The sequence below is a fragment of the Phasianus colchicus genome, chromosome 1 (genome assembly GCF_987193195.1).
Source record: "Phasianus colchicus chromosome 1, bPhaCol1.hap1.1, whole genome shotgun sequence".
Lineage (NCBI taxonomy): Eukaryota > Metazoa > Chordata > Aves > Galliformes > Phasianidae > Phasianus > Phasianus colchicus.
The window spans coordinates 196,758,768-196,774,271 of record NC_143436.1 but is presented as its reverse complement, the minus strand read 5'-3'; the positions used below and the strand labels follow the sequence as shown (position 1 = coordinate 196,774,271).

Here is a 15,504-nt window from a genome sequence, read left to right as displayed (position 1 = left end):
ATTGACTTTCCAGCCTGAACACTGGAGAGACTCAGGGCAAACTTGTGTAGCACAACAAATGCTGTGCCCTGACCCCATCCATCACCTTTTGGCTGCTCAGGGCTTGGCAGAAGCACCACATGCCTGGTTGCTCCAGGAGAAGGGGAAAGTGATGCTAAGGACCAACATCCTTGACTCCTAGTGGTCCAGGACTCACTTGGTGTTTTGCTTAGTGGTCTATCTGCACCACTATAGAATCATGGAATCATACAATGGTTTAGGATGGAAGGGACCCCAAGGATCATCAACTTCCAACCCCCCTGCCATAGGCAGGGCCACCAACCTTCACATTTAACAGTAGACCTGGCTGCCCAGGGCTCCATCCAACCATGCCAGATTATGGCCCTTTTTCCCAAAAAAGGTTGAGATACGTCTGAGTTGGGCATCCTGGATAACAGAGCAGAGAGAAATAGCAGTGTGTGCCACTATCGCACCCTCATGCTGGTTTTGGGCCAAACTGGATTTTTTGACACTCTGTGCTGTGGGCTCATGCCTCATGCAGCACCCCAAAAACCCTTTTCTGGTGCAAAAAAGTAATGTTACGGGAAGCTCAGACACCACTGGTGCAGAGCCAGCTCTGTTCTTGTGTATAACCATGGTGGGTAATGGATGGGGACGTCACCGTCCTCCCCTAAATATCCCTCTCTGCCATCAACCTTTCTCTTCATGTTGTTCCTTCCGGCCTGAGGTTTGGAGTGCAATCCAGAGAGAAAGCAAAAATGGAAATCCCCCCAGGGCACAGGGGGGAAGGAGGATGGGAAGCAGCTGGTTTCTGTGCTGGTGGCAGCATTGGACTGGCTGTGGGCCAGGCAGCTGGGGGGCATGGAGACACCAAGTCCAGGGCACCCTGACCTCGTAGGCAATGTCTTGCCAGGCTCTGCTCCTCAGATCTTGGTAGATGGAGACTGGAAAAGGGCTGAAGGGATGTGCCTGAGGCTGTAGGGTTGCAGTTGGGTTAAGATCCTGGCTGCCCAACCCATCGTCTTCCTCCTTATGGGCAAGACCACGGACCTTGGACATGGAGGAGGACAACAAGGGCTGTGGGGTCTATCTGGCAGGGATAGTGGATGGGTAACCACCTGCCTTGTAGGAATGCCCACCCCAGGGCACGGGATAGCTGTAGGTTTTATCCAGGGGGTTCTCTGAGGTCTGAGAGTCAATGCTCCCTGCCATGGAGGGATAATTTGGGGTCCATCCCCTTCCTCTTTCACTTGCTGTTGGGAACATCCCTGAGCTCCTCATGATCCTCCAGCTCTGAGCAAAAGGAGCAACAGGCTGCAGAAATACCTCTACACATGTTCATTGGTGTCGTGGATTTTTAGAAAAGCCTCCATCAGGACTCTGCAAAATCAAGTATGTGTGCCTCTAAGAATGCCAGAGCCCGTATAAATACTCTGTTATTCAATTGTTACTATTTATATTCTCAATTATATTCTCAAATGCTATTTCCCAGCATTTCCTAGACATCCCTTGTCCCCATATGGTCCAGGAACCTGAAGCCTCAGGAACCAGCACTTCCCAGTCTGGAACTGGGATGAGTCCACCAAATCCAGCAGCCCCTCCCCACGCGCTCGATGGATGCTTGTTGGTAGAGCTGCTGATGGAGCTCCTTGGTGGGCACAGTGGGGCTTTCTTGCTCTTTTCTGAGCATCACATCCCAAATGCAAACACATGGAAATGTCTCAGTACATCACCACAAGCTCCAGTGTGAGACGTAGCAGCTAGCAGCCAGAGCACATTAACACTAAAATAATCCATTAAATCCAGCAGGGAAGAAGACCAGAAGTCCTAGGAAACATCACAAGTTCACCTTTTGGGATCTGTCTAAAAACAGACATAGCAGGGCTTTTGTGCTCCTGTTATTATTTCCTTGCTGCCCTCCAACCTCTCGTCCCTTTCTTGACCCCACAGGGCACATCCTTCACACCCCCAGCCTTGGTCCAAAGCCCACATTCCCTTCACCCTACATATGGGCTGGATAAATCCTCCTCAGGGCAGCAGGAAAGGACAAATATTTGGCTCGGCATGTGTTTCTTTTTTTTATTTTTTTAATTTTTTTTTATTTTTATGTGCATTATTTCTAAGGAACCATCACAGACCGTGGGAGGTCACTGTAATTCAGCAGCAGGCAGCTAAAAGCTCTGCATAATCTCAGACCTTGTCCCAAGAATACTTAGAAATCTCTAGGCGATGCCCTTTGAGCTCTTTCAAAAGCAAAACTCAACGCTGGGAGAATGGATAAACCCCTGATCCAAAGGGAAAGGGATGCAGGCACATCCATGAGGACACCTGGACCAGGATGCAAAGAGCAATGCTAAAACCAAAGTGATGGGGTGGCAGGAGAGGAGCATTTACAGCACCTTGTACCATGCAGAAGAATGTGAGCTTGGCACTGGGTGGTCAACACCAACGAATGAAGCACAGAGCAGCCCAGTCTGAACACTTTATGCCCAACTCCCAACAGCTCCTACTGGACCGTGGTGCTGATTGATGCCTGCTTGGATACAGCAGTGATTTGTAACCTCAAGGTTGCAAAGGGCAGCAGAGGAAAGCAAAATATCTGAATGCACGTGATTTTGGACCTTGGTGGTGCAGCCCAGGGTCGCCCAGCCCCATTGCAACTGAAACTGAAATTTCCCTGCTCTGCAGTCCTATGGCTGTCCTCCAGCACCTTATCTCAGTGGGTTCCCGTGTCCCTCACAGCCCTTAACTCCCTCCAAACATGCTCCTCATGCTCATAAACTGGGAGTACATCCCATCCCTACCGGCTGGTTTTGCAGGCTGGGTGAGCACCAACAGCATGAAAGGAGTCTTTGGGGCTGTAAATTGGTTTTATCCATTCTTCCTCTTTTCTTTCACTTCTTTTCTTCACTTGCTCCTACACCATTCCTCTCCTTTTTTTTTTTTTTTTATCGAGGAGAGTCACATCATGGCCTCAGTCTCTCTGTCTCTGCTTATCTGCAGTGGGACAGAGGGGCCAGATGTCCCCCAAGGCGCTGAGCAGAGCGGCTGCAGAGGCAAAGCACAGCCTGGAGCCTGCCCAGCAGGACTGTTTGGGCTGAAGGGAGCACTGATTAGGGCTGCTCAAGGCCCCAAGAGAGCTGACTTCAATGCTACAGCAACGAGGGTGCAGGACGAGAGCTGTCTGCCCATGGCTGCTGGGCACTCAGCGCCTGTCCCACTCCCTTCTTCTCCCCAAGTCCACGGTGCTGTTGGGATGATGCCCATTTGGGACAGAAGAGGGTGGCAGGACACAGGATGGAAAGCATCTGCCCCTTCAGCCAGCAAATCCTTCTGTGACCTTCACTTAACCAAGCAGTGGTTCTCCAGCTCATCATTTCGCTTGGTTTTTACCCAAACCAGCTGCTCTCTTGGCTCCACCATTCCCCAAATTCAGGGATTACCTCAGTCCAAACATTGGTGGCCATCAATTCCAGTGGCCATCTATGGCGCCGTAGCCTGGGTTGGAAATATTTAAAGCAAAGCAGGATGAGATGCATTTCTGTGCTGTGTATGGATCCATGCATCACGCGCACCATTCCAGCTCCAGCTTCATCCTCATCCTTCTTTTGAGGGACGTGGGCATGGTGGGTGTGGGCTGAGGGTTGAGGTTGGGGTTGGGGATCTCAGTGTTCTTTGCCAACATTAATGATCCTGTTGTTTTCTATGAGTCCAAGTGGTTCTGAGTGAACGTTCTCCAAAACAGCAGTTATGGGAATTGGAACCTCATGAAATCCTCAAGTTTGGCATTTTGTACCAAATATATTGACTGAGATGCCCAGTGATGTGGCTGATGTCCTCTCCCTGGAGACTTCCAAGGGGAGACTGGATCAGGCTCTGGGCAAGCTGATCTAGCTGTGGTGTCCCTGTGCATTGCAAGGGAGTTGGACTAAATGGCCTTTAAAGGTTCCCTCCAACTCTAAGCATTCTATGATTCTATGATTCTATGCTCAGCCTGGCTTGGCACACCCCTGGAAAAGTAAGGATCTACCTCCTCTGGGCATAGATAGTTCTCCTCATCACCTATAGGAAACAGTTTAAAACTAAAAGGGGAAATTTAGGTTAGATTTTAGGAGGAAATTCTTTACTCAGAGGGCAGGGAGGCCCTGTGCTGCTGCCCTGAGCTGTGGGTACCCCACTCCTGGAGGTACCCAAGGCCATGGATGGGGTCCTGAGCATCCTGAGCTGGTAGAGGGCACTCAGCCCATAGCAGGGTGATGTAAAAAGACAATTTCAAGGTCTGTTCCAACCTAAGTCATTCTATGATCCTATGATAATATGATAAAATAAGTCTCAAGACATCGGTTCAATGCATTTGGACTCATCAGTACAAAATCAGTCATGTAGGAAGGGATGGCCAACCCATGCAGATTCTCAGGCTCTCCTTCAGAAGGGATGCAACGCTTCCAGGTGTTGCCCACCCCCAGCCGTGCCTGTGCTCCCATTCCCAAGCAGAGCAGTTGAAGCAGTCACCATGCCCTGATGGTTCTCCATATGCAGACCTCTTATTCTCTCAGGCTGGATGTGGCTCTGGGCAGCCTGGTCTGCTGGTTGGCGACCCTGCACATAGCTGGGGGTTGGAATTGGATGAGCACTGTGCTCCTTTGCAACCCAGGCCATTCTATGATTCTATGATTCACCCCAAGGCAAGCACGATGTCCCCACCAGCTGTGCTAACATCTGGGCTTTGCTCTCCTGCAGGAGCGCTCACGTCAGAGGACAGAAGTTCATCCACTTCAGGCAGAGCATTTCTCTCTGATCTGGTGACAAACACGTGGTGCTCCTCCTCCGCAGCACATCTGGGGAGGGAGGAAGGGGGATGAGCTCACTGTGTCATCACAGGGTCACCGTGTGGGGCGAAGGGACCCTTCGTGCCATCCCTGATGGATAAGAGAAAGCCCCATGCAAGGGCTCCCAAGAGATTGGCATTAGCAGCCAATGTCCCTTGGGGGAGTTTATCTCCTGAATTAATCTGCCAGCCACTTGGTCCTAACTCGCCATCATTTAGGGTTGTTTTATCCCACAAAGTCGTGGTTTCTGAGAGTCCCTTGGGGAAATCAGTGATGGTGAAGGAGAAGCTGCAGATCAGGCAGCACGAAGCAGAGCTAGGTGCTGACATTTATTCATTTCCTTATGGATGGGAGGAGAAACAAAGTCTGTGTGAGGGATGGGTGCCAACCCCAGGGCTAGGATTTGCACATCTGTAAAGGCAAGGCAATGAGAAACTGCTTTATTCCTTCCTACTAAATAGGAGGTCACACACACAGAGTGTTGACAAGGTTTAGAAACCACCACTGAAGGAAGGAATTAGGAACAAGCTCCAGCAAGGTGACCTGGAGCAGGGTGCTCAGGGCTGTGCTGAGTTGGGTTTTGAGCATCTCCAAGGATGGAGACCACACAACCTCAGGGGGCAACTTCGACCACCCTCTCAGTAACAAAATATTTTCTTTATGTTTTAACAGAATTTCTTGCCCCACGGCCCCACTCAGAAGAGTTAGACACTATTGTCTTTATTCCCACCCCATCAGGCATTTACAGAAGTCAGTGAGATCCCCTTGAGTCTTCTTATCTGCAGGGCGAACGCTTCCAGTTCTCCATTTCTCCTTATACTGATGATGCCCCAATCTTATCATCATCTATGCAGCCCTGTGCTGGACTCAGTTATGGCCACGTCTCTTGAAGACTTGGCTAGTGAGTGTTGGTCAAGCCTGGGTGGGGGGTCAAGAAGGGATCTCCCCTCTGGATTTGGCCACGGAAAGCAGAGCTGGGATCTTGGGCAGTCCCAGCCCATCTGATCTCCAGCCATAATGCTTGGCTGCACGGTTGGACTTGATGATCCTTAGTAGCCTTTTCCAGCATGAATGGTTTTATGATTCGATGTCTGGTGGGGTTCTGGGCAGGCTATGAGGGATGGAAGCAGTTGGGTTTTGCATTGCTCTCGTATATGAATTTTGATTGAAACAGATGTGTAAAAAACTCACCAAAAGGCAACGTTCTGCTGTAGATTTCAAAGCAAGTTTTAAGAGCTGTATATACACAAAATGCCCAGCAACCTAGAGGAGGAAAGTGGGAAATAACCAGTAGGAAGGACATTTCTACTATTTAAAAGTTCCTGAATAATTTCTATTAAAAAAAAAATAATAATAATAACCAACTCTTACTCGTTTCACTTAAAAGTAGACTCTTGTGCAGTTGGGACAGAGCTGTGTTGCCAGGACATGCGAGATGCATGGAGGAAGGACCTTCCCAAACCTGTCACAGATTTCACCTGCTCCAGCTAACTTTAGATGGAGATCCATCCGGCCCCCTTTTCCGGGACCAGATGGATTTTAATATTGAGAAATTTCCAAAGCTCTGAGGCTTCTGCTTCTGTGCTTGCCTTGGAGCAAGGCCATGATGTGAGTCACCAGACGCTTACAGTTTGTTTAGTATACCAGTTTGGGCTCTATTGAATTTCTAGGAGGGAATTTAGCTCGTAATCCCAATCACTAAACTGTCAAGGAGGAGGAAAAGGAAGAAGAGAAGGAGAAACCAGTTTGGTGGTCACGCTGCCTCATTGTCTGCTGGTGTGAATATATCTTCCTTACACCGCAGTCCCATGAGCTACATGGCAATCTCATGAACTGTGTGGACATCATTGTCTTTTTCCAGCCCTGTGTGGTGCCTACAGATTTACTGTGGATGCAAAGGAGGAATGCAGTCCATTGGAGACATCTGCTTAGAAGACATCCAGAGAAGTCATTGCTGTGTTGACTCATGGATCAACTGGTCCCTGAAATACCAGGGGCCAGTTGGGTAGTCACTCGGGGCTCCCCTTCCAGGACCTGAAGGGGCCTACAGGAAAGCTGGGGAGGAACTTTTTATATGGGCAGGTACTGATAGGATGAGGGGAAAAGGTCTTCAACTGGAAGAGGGTAGATTTAGACTAGGGATTAGGAGGAAATTCCATCCTGTGAGGATGGTGAGACACTGGCACAGGTTGCCCAGCCAGGCTGTGGATGCCCCCTCCCTGGAAGCACTGAAGGCCAGGCTGGATGGGGCTGTGAGCAACCTGGGCTATGGGAGGTGTCCCTGCCTACAGCAGGGGGTTGAGAGTGGGTGAGCTTCAAGGTCCCTTCCAACCCAAACCATTCTGTGATTCCATGGTTCTACTGTCACGTCCCTCCACCAGCCTTCCTGGAATCACAGCTTCTCATACACCATCCTCGCTATTTTTCTGGTTTTATTTTAATCCTCTTTGTTATTGTTCAGCTTCCCTTCAAGTCAGTGTTTCTAAGGATCCAAGAATAGAGAATCGCATCAGATAATAACAGGAAGGAAAAGGGAATGCCTAGGATTACTGGACGCATTAAATTAAATCTATTTCACAAATCTTTCACCAAAGGTGCTTCCCCTAGCCTCTGGAAAGGTGCAGGGGAGGAAGAAGAGTGATGCAAAAGGACAGCTTTGGAGTCATTTCCCAGACTGGGCACCATGGCAAAGCTCATTGTCATAAATTACCACCACTGGCGTTGCCTGAATGCTTGGCCTGGTGGTGTCTGTGGTGTCTGAGGGCAGCTGGGGTTCCTGGCATGGAGCCTCCAGCCCACTCCATACCCAGGATGGAGTCATCGCCGTGATTTACCATCACCACGTTGCCCTGCTTTCTTCCATTCCCCCTCGTAAAGAAAACGACCTTCTGTTGATCATAAATCTGGCTGGTTTATCCCTGAAGTTTATGTTAGAGCAGCTTCCACCCTGCTGAGATCAGTTAAATGTGAACAGCACACAGGAGCCCACCAGCAGCCTGCAGAAAGAGCTCCTAAGTGGGAGCCTGGCTCTGGGTCTGAGCTGCCTGGCAGTGCCCACGTGGCACAAAAGTGCAACACGATGCAGTGTGTGCCATGCTGTGCAAGGACGTGATGTGATATGACTAGCAGTGCAGGGCAATGAAATGGAACGCAGTGCAATGGCACGGCACAGCATGGCAGGACGTGCAATGAAATGATATGCAACAAAATGCAATGCAAGGGACTGCAGTGCAGTGGCGTGGCATGCTGTGACGTGCAATGCAATGCCATGCAAGGGAATGCCACGCAGTGGCATGGTGTGTGGTGGCACGCAATAGAACAACATGCAGTGAAATGAAATGCAATGAAATGCAGTGCGAGGGCAGGATACGATGCAGCATGCAGTGAAATGCTGTGAAATGGCACGGCGTGCAGTGGCATGCAATGAAGTGAGATGCAGTGCAAGGATTTGACATCCTATGTCATGCAGTGACATGCAATGAAACGAAATGCAATGGCATGACTTGGTATGAGACGTAATGAAATGCAGTGCTGTGCAGTGACGTAACATGCAATGCAATGCGGTGTGATGTGGTGCAATGACACGAGATAAAATGCAGTTAAAAGAAAACAGACAAAAAAAAAAAATATCTGTGGGAGGAAGGATGAAAGTAAAGCACATGAGAGAGGCTGATAACTGCACAATAGCAGCTGTGACGTGCGGCAGTGCTGTTGTGAGCCAGGCCACCCACTGCTGCTCGTGCTGCCTGCCGACACACACAGGGAACAAGCTGATCTCGTTCACCAGCAAGTTCCCCTCCTCCCCCCATCTCCACTGCCTTTGTGTTTGTGCAACACATCCCAAACGGGACGGACCTGCTTCAGCATTTTTGGCTTGGGCAGGTCTGGGGTTGGCTGCTCCAGGAGCTTTCCTTGCAGCAGATGGGGCTGCAGCCTCCATGTGAGAGTCCTGGTGCAATTTCCAAGCTGGAAAAACAGAGCTTTCACCTCTGTGTGCAGTGGGGAAACTGAGGCATGGGTTGTTCCTGCCCCATGTGGGCACCAGGAACCACAAGACGAGGAGATGTTGTCCCCTCCACCTGCAGCTTGACTTTCTATGGTGTTACTTCAGGCTCTGACTGCGTGCTCTGCTATTTTTGCAAACGCTCTGAGCCTGACCCAACATCCATAACACATCACAGACCTGTAGAGTAGATTTACCTCCTCCAAGCCCACCACAAGCTGTAGCCCACCCCCACCCATCTGCTCAGGGAAGCCTCTGAGTCCTCATCCACAGAGCATTGACACGGGATGCCCAGGGAGTGGGGGGCTCACCGTGTGGAGGTGTTCCAGAACCGTGGGGATGTGGCACTGAGGGACGTGGGCAGTGGGCATGGTGGGGTGGGATGCGGTTTGGTTTGAGGATCTTAGATGTCTTTTCCAACCTAACTCTATGATTCTATTATTCCACCCAATGGCAGGTGACCACCATGGGACAACCCCAGGGACATGGCTGGCCGTTCTCCCACGCACCCAACAAAAACCCAGTTGGGACCGAGCACAGCATCAGAGGCCCATCAAAAAAGAAGGAGAAGCAGCAGCAATGCCCAATGCAGACAGCTGATGGCTGGGACCCCCCAGGACTGTATTCCCCTTGTTATAGTTTCACCTCTGTGTTTGTACAAAGCGTCTGGGCACCAGCGCTGCGCCCAGGGTTGTTTAGAAGGTGCTGCCAAGAGCTGGTGCTGTCCCGAGCTCTGCTGAGCAGGGAATGCATCCCTCTGAAATCTGAGTCCATCCTGCCCATCGGCACAGAACACCCATGAATTAGGGTCACTATCAGGATTATCCCTCCAAATCTCCCCCTAAAATCGTAGAATGATAGAATGGCCTGGGTTGCAAAGGAGCACAATGTTCATCCAGTTCCAACCCCCTGCTGTGTGCAGGTCGCCAACCAGCAGACCAGGCTGCCCAGAGCCACATCCAGCCTGGCCTTCAATGCCTGCAGGAATGGGGCATCCACAGCCTGTTCCAGTGTGTGTGGTCCATTTGCTCTCAATTTGAGCAGAAACCCGCAGTGTGTGCACCCCTGGAAGTGATGGAAGGGGAAAACTCACTCCCAACTTCTTCCTCATTTCTCACAGTCCACCTCTTTCTAGAAAATCCCAGTTGCTCCTTTAGGAGAAAGAGGCAAATTCAAGGAATCGAAGAGTTCCCCCTTGGGATTTGGCTTCCTGTTTTGCTTCATGTAGCCAAGCATGGCAGTGTTTTCCATAAAGCAGAAGTGAAAGAGAGAAGTGAAGGGCACGTGGGCTGCTCCATGCAGAACGCGCCGTCGGCAATGCTCTGTTCTGGCTCCCAAAATAAAACCAACATCCGCTTCGGTTCCCTTGGTGGTGGCTGGGCTCTTCCACTGCATGCTTTGCCAAGGCATCCCTTGGGACCTGAGCCTGAGTCAACAGTGCAGATTGCCTTTAATTGGGGAAAAAAAAAAAAAAAAAAAAAAAAAAGATATCAGTGAAGGAATTAGCATCCATCCACTAATTGCACCGGCTGAAAATGGCATGAAAATTGCATCCATCTGGATGGGGGAGTAGAACTGTGGTTCTGAGTCTCTGGTGAACTCATCGCATGGAACATCCACAATCACTGCTTTGAGCACTAAAAGTGGAGTCCATCTTCTGTTGGGGATGTGGGGAATGGCTCTGCTTTGCAATCCCAGGGAGGGATGCAGGGCCAGGAGCATCACATCTACTGGGAGCTGGGTGGTCCTGTCTGTCAGGGATGCAGGAGAGAGGAGTCCTTGCCAAACGCCCTGGCAAAGAGAAACACAGAGTATTAAATTTTTTACTGTGTAAATTAATTGTTCTTGGCCTGTTGTGTTTTAAACCTTTCTGCTGTGAATATTCCTCTGGAATTTGGGCATCTTAGCTGCAATGAAGTAATCAGGGTTGATCATGGGAGTCAGGGGCTCCTGCCCCTTTCTCATTGTCAGAGATGGGATTGGTGAGCAATAATTAGGCTATGGCTTGGGAAACGAGCTCAGCCCATCTGGCTGCCCCTCCACTAAGCCCAGAAGACCCAGACACTGGGTGACCTAAGGTGTTCCTCCAGTTGGGACACATTTGGTTGATGGTGATGGGCCACAATCACAGAACCCATTGTGATGGGCCATAAATGAAATACCTGTTCCCAACCTTAAAATAGCTAGTTTTTCCCCAGAAATGTGCCCAGAGAGGGACAGTGCTTCTGCATGATGGTCTCCCACCTCCATCAATGCTTCCACCCTTTGACCCTGCATGGATTGTGAGGGGAATCGTTGTCTGATGAGAACTCTCCAGCTGGAGACCTGCCTGTGGCCTAATGGCCAAAGCAAACAAGCCATCGAGGAAACAGCCACAAGCAGAGGGGAAGTTATTTTAAATCCTTCCCGGATGGGAATTAGCAGCAGTACCTGCAGGTCGTGTGTGCTTTGACCTCCTGACCCTTCCCTGGGGACACCAGAACCCAGGTAGCCCCAAAAATGAATTCCAACCATGGAAAACTCTACCAAAGGACCCCACGTACCCCAAGTGCTGGGGTTTGTTGGCTGCAGAGATTCACACATCCACATGTGGATAACATCTCCACCCCCCAAGCACCCAATGTGAAACCAGAGGCACCAATGCCCGCTCAGCTCAGCTCCTTGAGGACTTCTGGGCAAATGAAAGCGAGGAGAGGAAGCGACCCTGTGTCTCCAAGGCATGTCCGGGTGTGCTTGCTCAAGGAAAGGAAGCCAACAGAGATGCAGTCATTAATCACCCGCGTGCTCAGCTCTCCCTTCCTCCTCCCCCATTGATATCCGCAGGGCTGGAGGAAGACGGGCTGGAGAGGAAAAAGGGCTGAAGCACACTTCTTGAGAAATGCTGAGGCATAGCAGCGTCACGTACTTGTAGGTCAGGTCCCACTTGGAGCCAAACCAAGGCTTTTTCGTCCGAATTCCCAGCAAAGGCATGATTTCCTGGCAGAACGGGTGCTCAAGGCTGCAGCAGGAGCCCATCTCCCCAGTGAGGAATGGGGACCAGAGCCCCAAAACCAGGACACATCAGGCAGTGGGGCTGGAGGTCTGACTAAGTGCTGTGGGAAGGTTTTCTTCTGCTTGGTCCTGGGCAGCAGTTTGACCACAGTGAGGGTTCAGCAAAGGGACATTGTCACAGTGGGAGAATGGGGCTCAAGTGAGACACCTGAGGTCAGGGAATGGGGCTGTGAGCACTGATGGAGCTGTGGGTGTCTCTGCTTTGCAAGGAGTGGGAACAGATGGCCTTTAGGGGTCCCTTCCATCTCCAACCACCCTCTGGTTCTATGATTCTATGATGACCATCTCCACCAAGCCACCTGCTCTGCCAAAAAATGGCATCTGGGACTTCATGCTGCCCAACTGCAGGCTGCTCTCGCTGTGATAGCAGGTGTCTGTGTGTCTGCAAGGAATAATTGCTGGAAAATGGTTAAAACAGAGAAAGAAGAAATCAAACTTCATTAGCAAGCAGGACCAGGTCTGCCACCTGGCAGGCTGATGGTGTCAGGAGAAGGACACAAGGAATTGGCATCATTTCCACTTGAAACAGCTTTTAGGAATTAGATTTCTCACGCAAGCTGTCTGCAGTTGGGTGAGTGGGGAGGAACCAGAGGGGGAACAGCTGGATGGGGTGGCAGAGCTGGATGGAGGCACAAGTGAAGTGGGACACATGGATGAGGGCACAGCTGGATGCACACAGCTGGATGGGGGCATGGGTGGATGGGGACAGCTGGATGGCAGCACAGCTGGATTCAGACACAAAAGAATGAGGGCACAGTTGGATTCAGGCACAGGAAGATGGGAAAACAGCTGGAAGGCAATGCATCCGGATAGGAGGGCAGATGGGTGGAGGCACAGCTGGATGGGGGCACAGCTGGGTGGCAGTGCAGCTGGATGGGGGACAGTCAGGTGGAGGCACAGATGGATGAGAGGACAGCTGGATTGTGACACAGCTGGTTTGGGGCACAGCTGGATGGGTCACTGATTGATGGGGTACAGTTGGATGCGGGCAGTTTGTGACACAGCAGGACGGTTCACCACTGGATGGCTGCACAACTGATTGAGGGCATGGTTCAAAAGAGTCACAGCTGGGTGGGAGAACAGCTGGGTGGGAGAACAGCTGGATGCAGGCAGCAAAACTGCAACATAATGGGATGGGGCTCCTATCTGGATGGGTTCACATCTGGAATGGATGCCCAGCTGGATGGGCACACAGCCACTTGCTGTGGGGAGGACACAGCATGGAGGGGGCACTCTGGCAATCCAAGAGGACTTCTCCAGCCCACAGCAGCTGTTCTGGATGCACAAGCACCCAAAGCCAGGCAAGAAAAGCAGCTGGCAGCGACGCAGCTTGCCTGCAAGCATTGTAAATGCAATTACTGGCAGCATGCAGATGGAGGGCAGGAACCAGTCAGCCAGAAGGTCTCATGAGGCCAAGCCCAGCCACCGCACCAGGCCTTTGTGCCAGAGATTAATTCAATTGGTTGCAAGCAAAGATGAGCCCAACAGTGCAGCTGTTCGCTTTCCCCAACTACTCCTACCAGAGAGCTTCCCCTCCCTTCTGCCTGCATGAAAAGAGTGCTCGCACTCCCATTTCTCTCCTTAAAGCCCCAAGATGTGGGGGGTGAGGGGTGGAGGAAGAGGGTTGTCCCTTTGCCAAGGGGACACGCAGTGCTCTCCAAATCCGTCCCGTCTGTCCACGTGCTGGTAATCACAAAATGACATCTCCAAGAGGAAATTTCTTTTCATGATCCAAAACGCAGCCAGAAGCTTCGCATAACTTGTTGACTCTTTTCCAAATTAGCCAGGAACCCTCTGGTTTTGTGAGAAGAATTAGAAGAAATCCTTGCAGGCGCGCACTCTGCCAATAGCTCACCTGACCGAGCAGCTGAAATCAGGGTGAAAAAGCCACATTCAGCCCTGAAAACAGCAGATTTTTGTCTCTCTTTTATCCCAGGTGCCACGGGGCTGGGTTGGATGGGGCAGACGGGTGAGGTTGGTGAGCAGCTGGGAGCAGCTGGTTCTCAGTGTTTGTCACTCCTCATCCTATTTACGGTGTCCCCACCGCCAGGCTCACCTTGGGCACCTGCAAGGACACCGGCGAGGCGGTGACATCAGCGCTTCCCCAGCTCACATTCGGCTCCATAGACAGAGGTGGGACACGTGCCGCCATCGGCAACCCATCACAGCAGTCAGTTGTGTCCCTTCTCATCCCCATCTCCCCCAGCAGCGCGGCGGCACGAGGGGAAAGCCCTGCTTTTCTGCAGAATGCTGCCAGGCGTGTTTGCACAAGGCGTGTTTGCTGATCCGCTCCGCAGGCAGACACTTTTTCTCCCCCCAATTTCCTGCTCCCCGCGGCAGCTGGGAATTTCACCAAGGCACTGAGCCATCCCCACCCCATCCCCACCTGCCTGGGCAGCCCCAGGACCGGGGTGATGGCTCCAGCCCGGCTGTGGCTGCGAATCTCCACCATTTCTCCTCCCAGAAGTGATCTCCCTGCAGCACTGCAGTGCCAGGATCGATGAGAGCCCGCCTTGTCCGTGCCCATACAGGCGCCAGTGGGATGCAGGCACCTCGCCCCGTCTCCCCATCCCCTACCCCACATCCCGCCCCACACCCCAAACCCTTTATCTCAATGAGGTGATGCTGGGGAGCTCCCTTGTGCTCCATCGTCACCTCCCCCCATAAAAGCAGGACCCCGTAAGAAGGAGGAAAACAAAATAATTTCAGAGGGCAAAGCAGAGTGAGCGCAGGATCCCATGGAAAGGAAGGGCTGAGCCTAGCATCCCATGCAAGATTTGTATCCTCAGGCTCTTTCTGCATCGGTTCTTTCATACCCACGCTGTCCCCCGGGCTCCTTTCCTTATTGCATTTTAATGGCCGTGCTCAGGAAGTGCAGCAGCTCTATGGGTTGGTTAATGAGTAGCGAAGGCACCGACCCCTCTGCCCTGCTGCAGCTGGAGCAATCCAGATGTTGGCTGGTGTAATCCAGCTGTGAGAAGAGGCAGAAACTTCCCCATCCTCTTCCCCATCCTGGAAACCCTGGTTTGCGGGGGAATTGGAAGCATCCCAATGCCCCATTCAATCCAGATATTTGCCAGGTGGGAATGATGACCCCTTCTCCAGCTGTGCCGCTCCATCCAGCTGTGCCCCAGCTCCAGATTTGCCCCTTCTCCAGTTCTAAAAACCCTTTTCAGCTGGGCCAATGCCATCTGCTACAACATCTCCATCCAGCTGTGCCACCCACACCCAGATGTGCTCCTGCCCAGCTGTGCCCCCACCTAGATGTTCTTCCTTATCCAGCTCTACCCCATCCAGCTATGACTTCCATCCAGCTGTTCCCCTACCCAGCTGATCCCCTTCAGTTATGCCCACCCATCCAGCTGTGCCCCTGCAGCCTTGCCATCCCAATCCAGCTGTGCCAGCCAGTCCTACTCTCTCCATCCATCTGTGCTGCCATCCAGCTGTGCCTTCTCCAATTTTACCCTCCCAATCCAGCTGTGCCCTCCCGATCCCACCATACCCTCCTCCAGCCATCCCAGAAAACCCAGCTGTGCCATCCCACTCCCTCCGCACACCCATCCAGCTGCGCCATCCCAATCAGTTGTGCCATCATCTGTGCCCCCTCCATCTTTGCCATCC

At 51.6% G+C, this 15,504-nt stretch overlaps 1 pseudogene; it reads right to left on the bottom strand.

Annotated features, from left to right (window-relative positions):
• Positions 1–7,789: 7,789 nt before the first annotated feature.
• LOC149920371 (uncharacterized) lies at positions 7,790–8,668 on the bottom strand (annotated as a pseudogene).
• Positions 8,669–15,504: the final 6,836 nt, after the last annotated feature.